Genomic DNA, 15793 nt, shown 5'->3' with positions numbered 1-15793 from the left:
AGTTATTTCGTTTAGTAAGTTGCAGCAGAACTTGGCTCATAGGCCATACTCAACTTTAGTTTAGTAAGTTGCAGCAGAACTTGGCTTATAAGCCATACTTAACTTTAGTTTAGTAAGTTGCAGCAGAACTTGGCTCATAGACCATACTCAACTTTAGTTTATAAGTTGTAGCAGAACTTGGCTCATAGGCCATACTCAACTTTAGTTTAGTACTATTGTGGCCCTCCTTTCACCCACAATAGCCCCATGGCCATTACAGACCACATTATTCTCAAATTAGTTATGTTTAACATAACATGACGTGTTTGTATAAACATATTATCACATGTAATTTCATTATGTTTTGTTATTCGTACTCTCTCCACTTAATATACCAATCAATGATAATAATCACCTTTCATCAGCACGTAGTTAATCATTATAGTTGTAGGGACTTTTCATATAAACATGTTCAGATAATCTATATCCTGAACCGTTTTCTGGTAGATAATGTATATAAACACGCTTTTCACCCCAAAGGTTTGTAATAGTTTGAAAAGAGGGGTCATGAAACTCACGGTTTTGTAGGCACTCAGTGCGAGATCAGCTCGGTGTTCGTTTCCCTTGCTATCACTTAGTCCCTAAAGTCCATATTATAATAATATTAATATTTTAATATTATTATAATCTCAGCACTAAACTGGGCTGTATAACTAATCTGGGTATAGCTGGAACGCCCAGAAAGTGGCAATAAGCTTAGGTTGTGATGTTGTTCAATGTCTAATACATAAAACCGAACTTGGCTCAGATTCCCGTTTTCCCAGCTGGGCCAAGTTGTTCGTTTACGCGTTCAGAAAACAGTTATGGGGAAATAAGTTTGGGTAAATGTATTGGTTAATAAAATGATTAAGTTATAAAGAAGGATCACATACTGGGGTAGCGGATCAGCCTCGGGGCCCGTTTCCGTTTATTCAGTTTGATTTAAGAAGAAATGCGTACAATCTATCCGGATTGTCCAGGTTTCTCATAGAAAAGTTTGTTTTTACTTAATTAATCCAAAAATAAGATTTTTGATCACTCTTGGTGTTTTGATATTCCCGCAGGTACGTTATTCGCGAACTTGCCGGTTTTTATTAAAATTGAATTTGTTTAATTTTCAAATTAGCATAATTAATTAACCATTAATCATTAAATTATGAAAATTTAGCCACTTATTAAATAAAATATGTATATTTTTATAAAAATATTTCTGGAATTATTTACTGATTTAATAATTTATAAAAATTCATTTTATCAGCTATATTTCGCTTGAAAATCGTCCGTTTATCCCAAAAAATTTCCAAAAATTCCACCAAAATTCCTAAATATCCAATTTATTTCCCAAAACAACCTGTATCAATTCCAGAATTTAAAAATCTTATGCAATATTCTTTTCGGTCCAAATTCGGCTATAAAAATTCACACGAACGCATATACACAAAACACCTTTAGACTTATCCAAATGATCTCAAAATTCATATGTGATCAAAATACATCAAATATGAGTTTCCAGAAACATTTCATAATTTTTGAAGTATTTTAGCTATTTTTCCCAAATAAACGTCTCAATTCGGTAATAAATTCGCCAAATATTCTCGGATGGTTGAAAAATTACCAAATTTGAACAGGGACTCAATGACATGGTCCATGATGTTCCTGAAAAATTTCAAGGCCTAATAATATGCACATCACAACCTTAACCTAAACAGCCCGTAAGCGAGTGTTTCGGCATTACCTTAGCGGTTTTGGTTCGTTTCTGCCTTTCTAATAAACTTTTCAAGCTCTTGTGCTCCTATGTAGGCTAGATAAAAGTCCTATATCACAAACCAAGCAATTTTTCATCAACATAACAGCCCTTAACTTAGGGTTTCGTCTAGTGCACAAAAACGAACTTTTGAACCGTAAAAACGCCGTTTCAACCCTTTAATCCGTGTTTATGGCAAAAAAAAACTATCAAACCAGGTTCCTCACCATGTGTATGATCAGAAAATGTTTATGGACCATTTTTAGGATTTTTACACGGTTAGGAATGATTTTTGGCAATCAAGCTATGTTTATATGGTATTAATCGAGTTTAAGCGAGTTAAAACTTAGCCAAAAGTGAAGCTTTTTACCTTGTTCTTGCTGGGTTTTGAGAGAACTAGGCTGTTCTACAGATTTTCCACAAGAAAATATCTTCAAAAATATCTTGGACTTGTTTATATTTAAAGGAAAACCAAGGGTAAAAAGTCTTTTTTGGCGGGCTGGGCTTGTTGGGCCCCCTTTCGGGCCCATTTGGCCAACTTTTCTTGATTTACATGCCCGAACGTGAAATGCCGAGTCCAAATTTATTTCGGGTTCGGTTTTTGGCGACAAAAATATATCGGGTGCGACAAAAAGAGCGAAAACGAGTGTTTTTCGGCTAGTTTTGTGTAAAATTATAAAAACATACTATACGTTTGTAAAAATCGAAAATATTTTCATGGATTGCTTAAAACATTTCAAATAAGTGTTTGGTAAGTCTTTTTCGGCTTAACGGATGATACAATGCTTGGTTTGTAACTATTTTTCGCGTTTAAATCTATAGCGGGTAGTTAAACGAGCATGTTTTCGTTTAACTTGTTTGCTATCAAACTAAGGCCATATTACTAATATTTTAGCTTATATTAAATGTATATCACTTATAGATGGCACCCTGGGATATCCAGACCGTAACCATACCCGTTTGGTTATTCGTTTGTTCGTGATGCAATAAGCGGTTAAACGCTTATTCGAGTTTGTAAGTACTAAGGTGTACTCGGTTTTGCCACGGATGTCACAAACCTATTGCCACATGATCAAAACATTTTCGACGCAAAACCTATAAACTCTGGCTTGGTCCTTGATCGACAGACAGTAGTTTTCTTCATGGTGGTTTTTATTTGATATATATATATATATATATATATATATATATATATATATATATATATATATATATATTTCTGCCTTTTGGCCTTTTGCTTTGCCTTTTGGCTTTTTGTAATTTTTTTTTGAAAAGTCCACCATGAAGGACGAAATTACAGACTGCATCAAGGCTCAAGTCTGCGCCACCGCGCAACAAAGGGCCTAGCAAAACTGTCTTATGCTATTTGCAAGAATAGATACGTATACATAAGATTATACATATAAGTACGTATATAAAAATTAGTTTTTTATATAAAGGTGAGCATATGACTCGAGGCTTGTGTATAACCCGGCTTTTCATTCCAGTCCTGTTACGGGCTTAGTTAAACAAACAAAACCCTAAGATGTTTCCCACTAAAATCAGGCCATTTAAAAGGTTCAATTAGGTCAACAACCAAACCGCCCTTTCATTCTCAAAGGCTGAGCCTACCAGCACATCGATTACTGAGTCTAAACCGTTCGGTTACCATACATTACGTGTGGGTCTAATGGGAACTGTTCTTATTTATTATATATATATATTTAAAAACACTAAGAAGTTATAAAGCAAACACGACTCAGTAATAATATCATTTCCTGTTTAATGTAGAGAAAACAAATTTCAAGGACTTATTTTTTCAATTTTTTTTTATTTTTTTATTATTTTTTTCTACAACTAAGTAAAATAAACCGCATCCCCACACTTAGAACGAAATCGTCCTCGATGAGTACAAGGAAAAGAAATAACATAAAATAAAAATAAAACAGAAATTAAAAATATAGTATACAAGACTAAAACAAAGAACAGGTTACTCCCCTGGTTTGTGTGCAGAATCTTCAACAGCTGAGTAGTAACCATGCGACCGTATAGCATTTCATTCGTGGCCGCAACCTCGGGAGAACCTGTTCCAAAACGCCAACGTAGCTACCATGCGCATAATATAACATGCAAAATTCAAATTCGCTCGCATGTAGTGGCATACAAAACGGAAAACAAAAACATAAAGAAATAAACGTATTTTTGTGTTTTTAGTTTTTATGATTTTTTTTATAATAAAACACCCCTCAAATCGACCGACTCGAATGGAGATTGAGTACGAGCAGTTTCATTTTGGAACATCCTGAAAAAGACAAAAAACATATAAAACAGATAGCACACACAAATAACATTAATACAAACTCTACAACTCGGGCAGTCTCCCGAGCGATGCATCCAGCACGTCTTTGTCTCGGTGAGCGAGTCAAGGTAGAATACCTCGATAGTCTGATCTGCCATCGGCTCGCCAATGTAGTGCTTCAGTCTATGACCGTTAACCTTAAATATCCCGCCTTTATCCTCTATCTCGACAACGCCATACGGGAACACCTCAGTGACCGTGAACGGTCCAGACCATCGGGATCACAACTTTCCTGGGAATAACCTCAACTGTGAATTATACAGTAAGACCAGATCCCCACACTTGAACTGCTTGTTCCCCTTCAACTTCTTATCGTGCAGTTCCTTCGTCCGCTCCTTATACCTAAATGACTGCGCGTAAGCGTGATCTTTCAACTCCTCTAACTCGTGCAACTGGTGGCACTGAGTGGCTTCCGCGGCGGACATATCCAGATTGACCCTTTGTAGGGCCCATGAAGCACGGTGCTCCAACTCGACAGGCAGGTGGCAGGCCTTCCCATAAATCATCCAAAACGGTGTGGAACCGGTCGGAGTTTTGTAGGCTGTATGGAAGGCCCACAACGCGTCATCCAACTTGTCGGTCTAATCCCGACGATTCAAACCAACTGTTTTCTCAAGAATCCGTTTGATCCCCTGATTACTCACTTCTACCTGCCCACTAGTCTGTGGGTGGTAGGCGGTTGCAAGCCGATGGGTGACCCCATAGCGTCGCAATGCCTTCTCCATCTGCGCATTGCAGAAGTGAGTACCTCTATCACTAATCAACGCCTTCGGGACACCAAAACGAGCAAAAAAGTCTCTTGAGAAAACGGAATACAACTCGGGCATCATTCGTGGGTAAGGCCTTGGCCTCAACCCACTTCGAGACATAATCAACAGCCACAAGTATGTATTTGTTCCCACGTGAAGATGGAAACAGTCCCATGAAATCAATGACCCATACATCGAAAACCTCACAAACCTGAATAGCATTCTGGGGCATTTCATTTCGCGACAAGATGTTGCCGACACGCTGGCAACGATCACAACTCCTCACAAACACGTGCGCATCTTTAAAAATCGAAGGCCAATAAAAACCACAATCAAAGACCTTCTTCGCCGTCAAACTCGCACCGTGGTGACCTCCTGTCGGTCCAACATGGCAATGGCTCAAAATCTGCCATCCCTCCTTAACGTCCACGTACCTCTTGATCAACTGGTCAGCACCTATATGAAAGAGATATAGGTCGTCCCACAGGTAAAACTTAACATCAGCAAAGAATTTCTTCTTTTGCTGGTAAGACATCTTCGAGTAGTACCCGTCCGCAAGATAGTTCGCGAAGTCGGCGAACCATGGAAAACCCTCATCCTGAGCTGAAACAAACATAAGACTCTTTGTCGGAAAGTGGTCATTAATCCTGACCCCTGGCTCTCCTAACTCAGCTCCCTCAAGACGCGAAAGATGATCGGCCGCCACATTCTCGGCCCCTTTTTTATCACGGATTTCAATATCAAACTCTTGAAGCAACAGGATCCATCGGATAAGGCGTGGCTTAACATCCTGTTTGCTAAAGAGATAACGAATAGCAGAATGATCCGTGTACACAATCGTTAAGGACAGAACAAGATAGGACCTGAATTTATCGAACGCAAACACCACAGCTAACAGCTCTTTCTCGGTGGTGGTGTAACTCTCCTGTGCACCATTCAAGGTCCGGCTACCATAGTAAATCGGATTGAAGTGTTTATCCTTCTGCTGTCCAAGAAACGCTCCGACTGCGAAGTCGCTCGCATCACATATCAACTCAAAGGGAAACGACCAGTCGGTAGCAATCATGATCGGGGCGTTAACGATTTTGTCTTTTAAAAGATCAAACGTCACGGTACACTGCTCAGAAAACACAAATGGGGCATCCTTCTCCAGAAGTTTGGTCATGGGTCTCGCGATCTTAGAAAAATCTTTGATGAACCGACGGTAGAACCCGGCGTGACCCAAGAAACTCCGAATGGATCTCACAGAAGTGGGTGGGGTAAGATTAGAAATGGTCTCGACCTTCGCTCGATTGACATCTATCCCCGCACTCGAAATACGATGCCCTAAAACAATGCCCTCGTGTACCATGAAGTGACACTTCTCCCAGTTAAGGACTAGGTTGGTGTCAATGCATCGGGCCAACATCCTCTCAAGGTTAGAGAGACAATGATCAAAAGAGCTCCCAAACACTGAAAAATTGTCCATGAACACCTCCATGGAGTCCTCGATCATGTCATGAAATATAGCCACCATAAACCTCTGAAATGTGGCTAGAGCGTTACACCGTCCGAATGGCATATGTCTATAGGCAAACATTCCGTATGGGCAGGTAAACGTGGTTTTCTCCTGGTCATCGGGAGCAATCGGAATCTGAAAGTACCCAGAGAAACCATCCAAGAAACAGTAATACTACTGACCTGCCAAACGCTCCAGCATCTGATCAATGAAAGGTAAGGGAAAGTGGTCTTTCCTCGTGGCATCATTCAGTCTGCGGTAATCAATGCAGACTCTCCAACCGGTCACAGTCCTAGTGGGAATGAGCTCGTTCCTCTTATTGGTGACGATAGTCATGCCACCCTTTTTAGGAACCACTTGGACTGGACTAACCCACGAACTATCAAAAATGGGGAAAATGATCCCCGCATCAAGGAGTTTGATGAACTCCTTCTTCACGACCTCATGCATCTTCGGATTAAGCCGCCACTACGGCTGAACGACAGTCCTAAAATTATCCTCCATGAGGATTTTATGCGTGCAAAACGAAGGGTTGATACCCTTGATGTCGATAATCTTCCATGCAATGGCCTCCTTGTGCTATTGAAGCACCCTCAACAATCTCTCTCTCTCTCGACCTTCGTCAAAGCAGATGCAATAATAACCGGAAACTTCCTCTCCTCGTCCAAAAACGTATACTCCAGATGGGTGGACAAATCCTTAAGTTCTAAGGAAGGAGGAGGACTCTCGACGGAAGGTCGGTCCATCGGATCGTCTCGTACGATTCCAGCAGACACCTCAGACTCAGGGGCATGTGACTCAGTGTCATCGTCCGTTGACTGAGTGGTCATGGCGACCATCTCAACCTTCGGAATCTCCCTATCTAGAATCTGAGTGTCGGAGGCAGATCCTCCATAGATCTCACTGAAAAACTCCCCAACATGCTCCATGATGGTATCGATAAAGTATAAGGAGTCATCAGCAGACTTGGGGTGTTTAAGTGACTGTCGAACGTCAAAGGTGACGTTCTCATCCCCAATTCTCAATATCAACTTACCCTCGCAGACGTCGATCAACGCCTGTGCAGTGGCAAGGAATGGTCGGCCAAGAATAAGCGGTACACTATCGCCATCGTTAATGTCCAGAATGATAAAGTACATTAGGAAGATGAACTGGTCGACACGAACAAGCATGTTCTCGACCACCCCTCGAAGGTATTTCAAAGAACGATCAGCAAGTTGGATACTCATCCTGGTAGGCCTCGGTTCGCCTAAACCCAGCTTGCTATACACGAAATACGACATGAGATTAATACTGGCGCCAATATCAGCCAGCGCATGAATACCCGTATCATCTCTCAAGATGCAGGGAATCGTGAAACTCCCTAGATCGGACATCTTCTCTGGTAACTTCCACTGTAAGACAGCAGAACAACTAGCACTCAATGGGATAGAAGCGACCTCACCTAACTTCTCCTTATTCGAGAGAATATTCTAAAGGAACTTCGCATGTTTCAGCGTCTGGGTGAGTACCTCAAGGAATGGAATATTAAGGTGAAGCTGCTTCAAAAGATCAAGAAATTTAGAATTTTGCTCCTCATCTCTATCTCTACGGAGTCTCCCGGGGTATGGCACTCTAGGTTTGTAGACTCTTGGTGGCTCGCTCGGTAGCTGCTGTCTCTCAGCCTGAGCTGAACTCCCTGGGCTGCTCCTCTGATGCACTTGGGCCCGTGGAGACTCCATCTGAATCGCCTCATCCACCTGCTCCTCTACAACTACTTCAGGCTCCTTGACGACTCCTCCTCTAGACCTCTGCTGAATCCTGGGCTCATCTCGTGCCCCTGCACCGCTCCTCGTCGTCACAGTTTTCGCGAATCCCTTTGGGTTCTGCTCAGTGTTACTCAGTAGCGTACCCTGCGGCCTCTCGTTCAATCGACTGGCTTTCTCTCCCATCTGCCGCTCCAGACTTTGAATCGACGCTTCCTGATTCCTCATGAACTGCTCGTGCTCGCGAAACTTCTCCTGGGTCTCCTTATGTCGGGAATCCTCTCGCATCATAAACTGTGACAACATCTGCTTCTACTGAGCCATCATGTCCTCCAAAGTGGGATTCTTCTCCCCACTGCTCGCTCCCTCACCGGCATCTTGGAAAAGACTCTCACGCTGCTGAAAACCGGACTGATTCCCGCTCCTCCAGTTCGAATTTTGATTACCTCTCCATCCCGAGTTATAAGAATTAAAAGAATTTTGTTTTCGGTTTGGATTTCCTACATAGTCTACGGCCTCCTCCTGAGAACTCATTGGGCACTGAACGGTATCATGCCCTCCTCTGCATATCTCGCACAACCTGCTCTTCGTCTGCAAGTCTTTCACAATCTGCACTAACGCCTCTACCTGTGCCGTGAGTGCGGTGGTTGTGTCCACCGAATGCATGCCCCGTGATATGGAGTCGACGGTCTTACCACCCTTGGCAGGTGGTCGCTGGTATCCACTCATAGCTAACCCGTTAAACAAAGCGATGCACTCATCCGGGTCCTTCGTCGTCAGAAAATTTCCTCCCGCCGCTGTGTCAAGCATGTTCTACGTCACGTACGTCACTCCATTATAAAACTTCTCGACAACCACCCAATCTTGAAAGCCGTGGTTCGGGCACAACGCTAAAAGATTTTTAAAACGCTCCCATGTCTCGTAGAAACTCTTAATGTCCTCCATCTGAAAATAATGAATCTGATTATGTAGACGAGCGGCCTTAGCCGGAGGATCGTATTTCTCAAGAAATTGGGTTTGCATGGCAGCCGAAATAGCTATGGAGCCTTGTGGGAGGGACTCGAGCCACAGACTCACTTTATCGATGAGCGAGAACGGAAAAACGCAGAGTTTCATGGCGTCTTCGGATACGCCGGTAAGATGGAAAGTGTTACAGATACGCGCGATGCGAGTGAGATGATGGTGACGGTTTTCGTGAAGTAACCCGTGGAACTGAGCCGGATGAGAAATGGTGTTCAGAATATTCGACGGAATCTGCCTGTTCGCGTTAACTCCAATGGTGGGTGGTGCGATGCTGGATCTCGCGCAAGCATTGGCCGGACGGGCCCGGTCTGCAACTGTCCTCTTCAGTGGTGGATTGTCACCCATGATCCTATCCCTATCGTCAAAGTCAGAAAACGTAGGAGAAAAGGATAAACTGCCAACGGATGATGAAGTAGATGATGGTGAAACTGTGCTATGTCTCTCACGAAACTCTCTCCCAGGCTCGAAAAATGCTTCAGTGTCAGGTGGTCCACGAGATCGAGTCTGTCGCATGCAACTATACAAATCAATAAAAGAAGCCAAACTATCCTAATAAATAAACAAAACAAAAAATAATTACAAGTAGCACAAAAGGTAAGTCTTGACTCGGATTGCTCTCAAAACGACTAAAACCGTGTCCCTGGCAACGGTACCAAAAACTTGATGTGCGTCGGATATGCCTAAAAGAATGACCCTCACAGCTAAGCTTTAAATTGAAAACGAAAATCCTAAAACCACACACAACCGGCAAGTGTACCGATCGCAAGTAGTATAGACCTAGGAAGTCTGAGTATCGAACACGAGGACACGTCAGAACGCTAATGATTACTAACCCTAGACTAGACGTACCTTAGAATAATATTTTATTGATTTTTGATTTTTATTAACTTAACTGGACTAACTAGACACAAAACTTACCAAAAATAGAAAACTTAACGACAAACTAACTGTGTTGACTTCGGATGGAGAAAAACGTCTACCTAGGTCTGAATCAAACTATAGGCCTAACAAGCTAATGGATTGGATGAAATCAAGACACCGGTCCCTAAAGATGACACGACTAAGGATCGCTCGGGCTCACTGGATTACCTCTCGGTCTCACTCAACAAGCCTTAACTACTCAAAATCGACTAAAACGACCAAACCGGGAAAACAATTGTTAACGTGTTCAAATGTTGACTCACCTCTCGGTCTCACCAACACTCGACCCTGATGGCAATGAATACTACATAACCAAGGATATAGGAACAATTCAACTTAAACCAAAATAGATTAACTAGTCGCTCAAAACATCTAAACCTGACAAGAAACAAACTCGCTCTCGCGCAATTCTTATTCTAGCATGCAAAGGCAATGAGACAACCCTAACTTCTTATCACCTCTCGGTCTCTAAGAAGGCGTCTAACCGCTGTACTTTAACCACAAATTCACACAACAAAACCTTACGGTTGTACCTACCGTAAACAAACCCTAAACATAAAGTTTAGAATCAAACAAGCACCGATCAATCAATACAAAACGAATCAATCAACGCAAGAGGTTTAAGCAATGAATCACCAAAATTTCCAGCCTTTAAACACAACCTATTTCATTTCTAAATCAAACTTTACAATAACAATTAACATCTATCAATCAAACAATCCAATAAACTCTTCAAAACCTAACAATAATCATCATTCCTAAGTAGAACCGACAAGTTTAGCCTCTAATCATATTTGGACAGTAGCTAGCACTCATTAAAAACATCATAATACTCATACCAATCATCTTAACAATCATTCAATGATCAACAAATAAAATAAAGATGTATGTATCAATTGAACAAGTAAAATAAAGATGATGAACAATATTGTCAAAGAATATGTAGATGAATTGGGGCTGTTCTTGGCTGCCAAAACCGATGGTAAATGATCCCGAGACTTGTCCTTGCCTTCTTCTTCCTTCCCTAGCCGCCACAAGCTCAAGACCTTGCTTCAAAAAACTTTTCTTCTTGCTTTTTTCTTCTAGCCGATCGCCGATGGGGCAGCCCTTAGGGTTTTTTTATTTTATATATTATATTATAATGTAGGCTTGGGCTTTTCCAATGTGTAACCGGGCCGGGCCTTGAGCTTTGTCTTCAAATCATATGCGTAAAAGACCCGTAAGCTCCTCGAAAAGTCCGGTTTCTTTCTTTCTTTCACCCAAAACCTACAAGTTAGTTAAAACTATGTAAAACCTATATAAAACAAGTTAAAATACCTAAAACATAATATAAAAACGTAGATAAAAGGTGCGGAAAATAAGTGTGTTTTACAACACATCAGATGCTTGCCAGAGACACGCACCACAAACATTGTGACCCCAAAACAACCTTGTCCCAGTGACTTCGGCATGGCCTTTCCAGAAATCAGCCATCGACATCATGGGGCCATTCCCCGAAGCCCCCGGGCGGGTGAAGTTCCTCCTGGTCGCGATTGACTATTTTACAAAATGAGTGGAAGCCAAACCATTTGCTCACATCACAGCAGCAAACGTCAAGAAATTCCAGTTGGAATACATTATCTGGCGCTTTGGTCTCCCCCAAACACTGGTCAGCGACAACGGCACCCAGTTTGCTGATAAAAGCCTTCAAGAGTGGTTGTCTGAGCTACACATCAACCAGGTGTTCACATCAGTTGCTCATACACATGCCAATGGGCAAGTGGAACGGGCCAATCGAAGCATTAAAGAAGGCATCAAAGCGCGATTTGGAACCAAGCGAACCGGGTGGGTAGTTGAATTGCCTCAAGTACTATGGGCACATCGAACCAGCAAGAAAACTAGCAACTCTGAAACCCTATTCAATTTAACCTATGGCACAGAAGCGATGATTCCCGCCGAAATTGGTATCCCATCCGCGAGAATGCTCCTGATTGAAGATAACGAGAAATAACTCTGGTTGAACTCTTGAGTTTCATAACCCTTGAATTCCTTTGGAGTCCAACCCATGTTATCACTGCCTACCAGAGGTGCCGCATATACATCATCGAGAAAATGCACTCTACTTGGATGAACGGATCCCAAGTGAGCACGGAACCTTGGTTCCCAACGAGCAAAATCTGACAGTTTTAACAATTTGGGACATTTGTTGTGACTACCAATTTCATTATCCATGGCTAGCATCTGCGGCATTAAAGTGTTCTGAGATGCTAATGCATAGTAAGAAACGTTTTGCGAAGCCATGATGAAACAATTGTTTAAACTTCAAGGATCAAATTGGTTAAACCTTTAAAGTTTACTGTTACTGTTTACACGATTGGGTACACAGTAACGATTGAGAGTTATCTCTATTAACGAATGAGTGATATTCGTTAAAGATTTTCACGAATTAACTGATTAACGAATGGATCGATATTAGTTAATAAATGAAATGAAAAGAGATTAAGTAATGAGTTTAGTGAATGAGGTATAACGAATGGCGCTAACGAATCGGCTTGAAACGAGTATGAAATCAGATTTAACGAATGTGATTTGAATAGCGAATGGTTAACGAATGAGCCTTTAGGTTTTAACGAATAGGCAGTTAGACGTAACGAATGAGCAGTTATGTCTTAACGAATCAGACTTCATCTTAACGAATGAGTATGCAAATCTTCATCAGGTCTGAAAACCAATTCAAACTTCAAAATTCGTCCAAATCCTATGCATTCACCCTAAACTTTTATCAATCTGTTCATAAACCAATTTGAACCTCACTGATCTTGTCCGAACTCACGAACACTCATCAAACTTGTCAATTATTCGATCCAGATTCATACCAATCCGAACACAATTCAAACATTAATCGTCTAATCAAACCTCAATTCAAACTCAGATTAAACTCAATCCTCCAATTCTCATTCCTTAATACCTTAATAACGAATCAATACACTTAGAACAGTTCACTTTGAATCAATTCATACAAGTCTCTGTTCACTAGAACTTAATTAAACTTCAAATCTCAATCAATTTGTCATGAACCGAATCCACTTCATGATCAATTTTACGATTAAACCAACTAGAAGCATCGAAGATCAGATCTGTGGCTCTGATACCACTTGTGAGAGCTCAATTGGATCTAGATCTTGTGATTACAACGAAGTTCATGTTAATTATCTATACGGTTAGGCTATGGTATACGTTAGTGTGTGCACTGTGTGTATTGAGAGGACAAATGGACAGAGTAACGAGAGGAAATCGGGATATGTTCAGAACTGTTATATTAAAGATAATTTACAGGGTATATATAGGGGATGACTACATTCGTTAAGTTAACACTTAGCGAATGTGTCATTCGTTACATAACATATATGAATGAATACTTCATTCGTTAATACACTTAAAACATAACGAATAGCCCTCATTCATTATCTCATTCGTTAATAAAGGTTAACGAATGAGCTTACATTTAATACGAATGTGTTACATTCGTTACGGGGTAACGAATGTAACTTACATTAGAGTAAATGGAATTTTACATTAAAGCCCCTATACTACTAAACTATTACATTAATGTCCTGATAAAGACCGAGACGTACAAAACATGTATCAAAAAACTCCCCCTCGTCTCGAGCTCTTTATCTTTCATCTTTGGAACATCTTGTTCTTCCAGTCAACGCAACTGTGAATCTTGTATGCGTAATAGACACGAACTACCTTCTAAAACTGCATAGCAAGCTCGTAGTCCCATACATTAGCAAACCTGATCTGACTTGTAAATAAAGCATCGTTTTCAGATTCAGATAAGTTAACCAGCCACATTGGATCAATTACACGTATTGTCTTCGTGTTTGAACCATGACCGTATACAATCACCGCTTCACCAGTAAGATTGTCGTAGTACCAATAATTAAACGAGGTGAATAGACTCTGAGGAAAGATCTTCATTGGAGCCCTCTTCATCGTCTTTGGCGGGTTCACTTGCAATATCATCTTTCTCCAGCCTGTGCGTGTATCAATCTCATCAATGTACTTATGAATAGGCACCTGTGGCTTGAAGAACTTGAAACTGAAACGGGTTTCATGCAATAACTGCTTATAGAACCATCTAGCCCACTTATCGTTCCCACGATTCACGAACAGTCGGTTAGCTAGCGTTCTCACATCCCATCTAGGCATAGTTAATATATTGTGTGGGCGTTTGAAATAATAAATACCATGCTCCCACTTAACGATATATACCTTAAGCTCAGAATCAAACTGCCACGACACCAAATCACCTTTTACATCTTTTGCAGGCTTATACTTCTTCATTTGGTATGCCAACACTCGAGCCTTTGCTAATTTGACTTCCTCCCGTTCATGATAACGAAAGGTCTCGATCATTTTGTTCATCTTCTTCACATTATGCTCGAACATACCATCCAAAGCACGTTTTCTCTTTTTCTCTGTCGCCGATAAATGACTGGTCTCCGCAGCTTTATTCCATTTCTCTATCTCTTCCCATAAATGACGTTTTGCCGCATCAAAATGTTCTGTAGTAAAGAACGGAATACCTGAGTCATTGTTGTTGTTGTCGGTGTAAAACTCGGGATACTCCTCGGCAGTAACATCTTCGACCTCTACCTCATCAAAATCAGGCACATTCCTGTGTGGAATGCTTGTGTTAGTACTTTCTTCTATTTCAACATCCATATCCACATTTTTACCCAACACATCCACCTCATCTTCGTTTAGATCTAGAAGCATGGCAATTTGTTCTTTTGTTAATGAATGATCAACAAATTCACCTTCTTTGATCTCGTCCGCATTCACCATACTATACACTATTCCGTTCATTCCAACAAATAAAATTATATTTGCTGGAATAACATCAATTGGCTTAGCTCTCGTGTAATCCTTGTATGGCACTATCTGCAACTGACTAATCCCAGACCCACCACCAGTACTCGAATCAGTCTTATTACCTGCCAACGGTGCAGAACTGCCGCCCGGTTGTTGATCTACCCCACCACCTGTACCATCCTGATTATCTTCATCGTTTTTTAATTTCTTCAACTCATCGTCTTTACAAGTCAACTGAAAAATGATCTCATCCTGTTTGTCCAATCTCTCCCTCTGAGCAGCTACAAGGGCTCTAATTCCCTGTTTTCATGTTGAGTGAACTGAATATGTCTCAATAAATTTCTTTGCGCTAACTCATGGGCAGCTCTGTCGGCTTGCATTTGAGTCTGTTGAAGGTGCAACAGATTCATCATATAAAACCATTGAGTTTGAAGATTCAAACCGAAAAAATTAGAATGAATTGGTTGCAACGGACCCTGAGGGCGAGTAAAAGTCATAAATGAATGCTCAGGTCTCGGTAACTGTGCAGGTGTAGCAGGAGTAGCTGGAGTAGTAGGCTGCGGTGTAGGCATATGGGTCAAAACAGTTTGAAGAATGTCACTAAATACAGGATTTGGTCGTGCAGTAGTAATCAAGGTCATAGACGGAGGTACCGGAGACACTAGCGTATGAACCGGAGTCGGTGACCTTGGAATATGTGGAGGCATAAAAGATGTGGAAATAGGATCTGAAATAGATACAGGAGGAGTAGAACGGACAAACAGTTGACTAGGAATCTCAATTCCTGAACCACGTCTAACCCATTGCTTCTTTACTTTATCACTCTTTTCCACCATCGGTTATTTCCCTTTATGTTTAAGTTTCTGCTCATAACTTAACATAGCTTGTGGTCATAGA

This window comes from Bidens hawaiensis, unplaced genomic scaffold, assembly GCF_021521415.1.
Source record: "Bidens hawaiensis isolate Kalapana, Puna unplaced genomic scaffold, B.hawaiensis_p1.1 tig00000697_1, whole genome shotgun sequence".
In the NCBI taxonomy this organism is placed as follows: domain Eukaryota; kingdom Viridiplantae; phylum Streptophyta; class Magnoliopsida; order Asterales; family Asteraceae; genus Bidens; species Bidens hawaiensis.
This window is presented reverse-complemented; position numbering follows the sequence as displayed.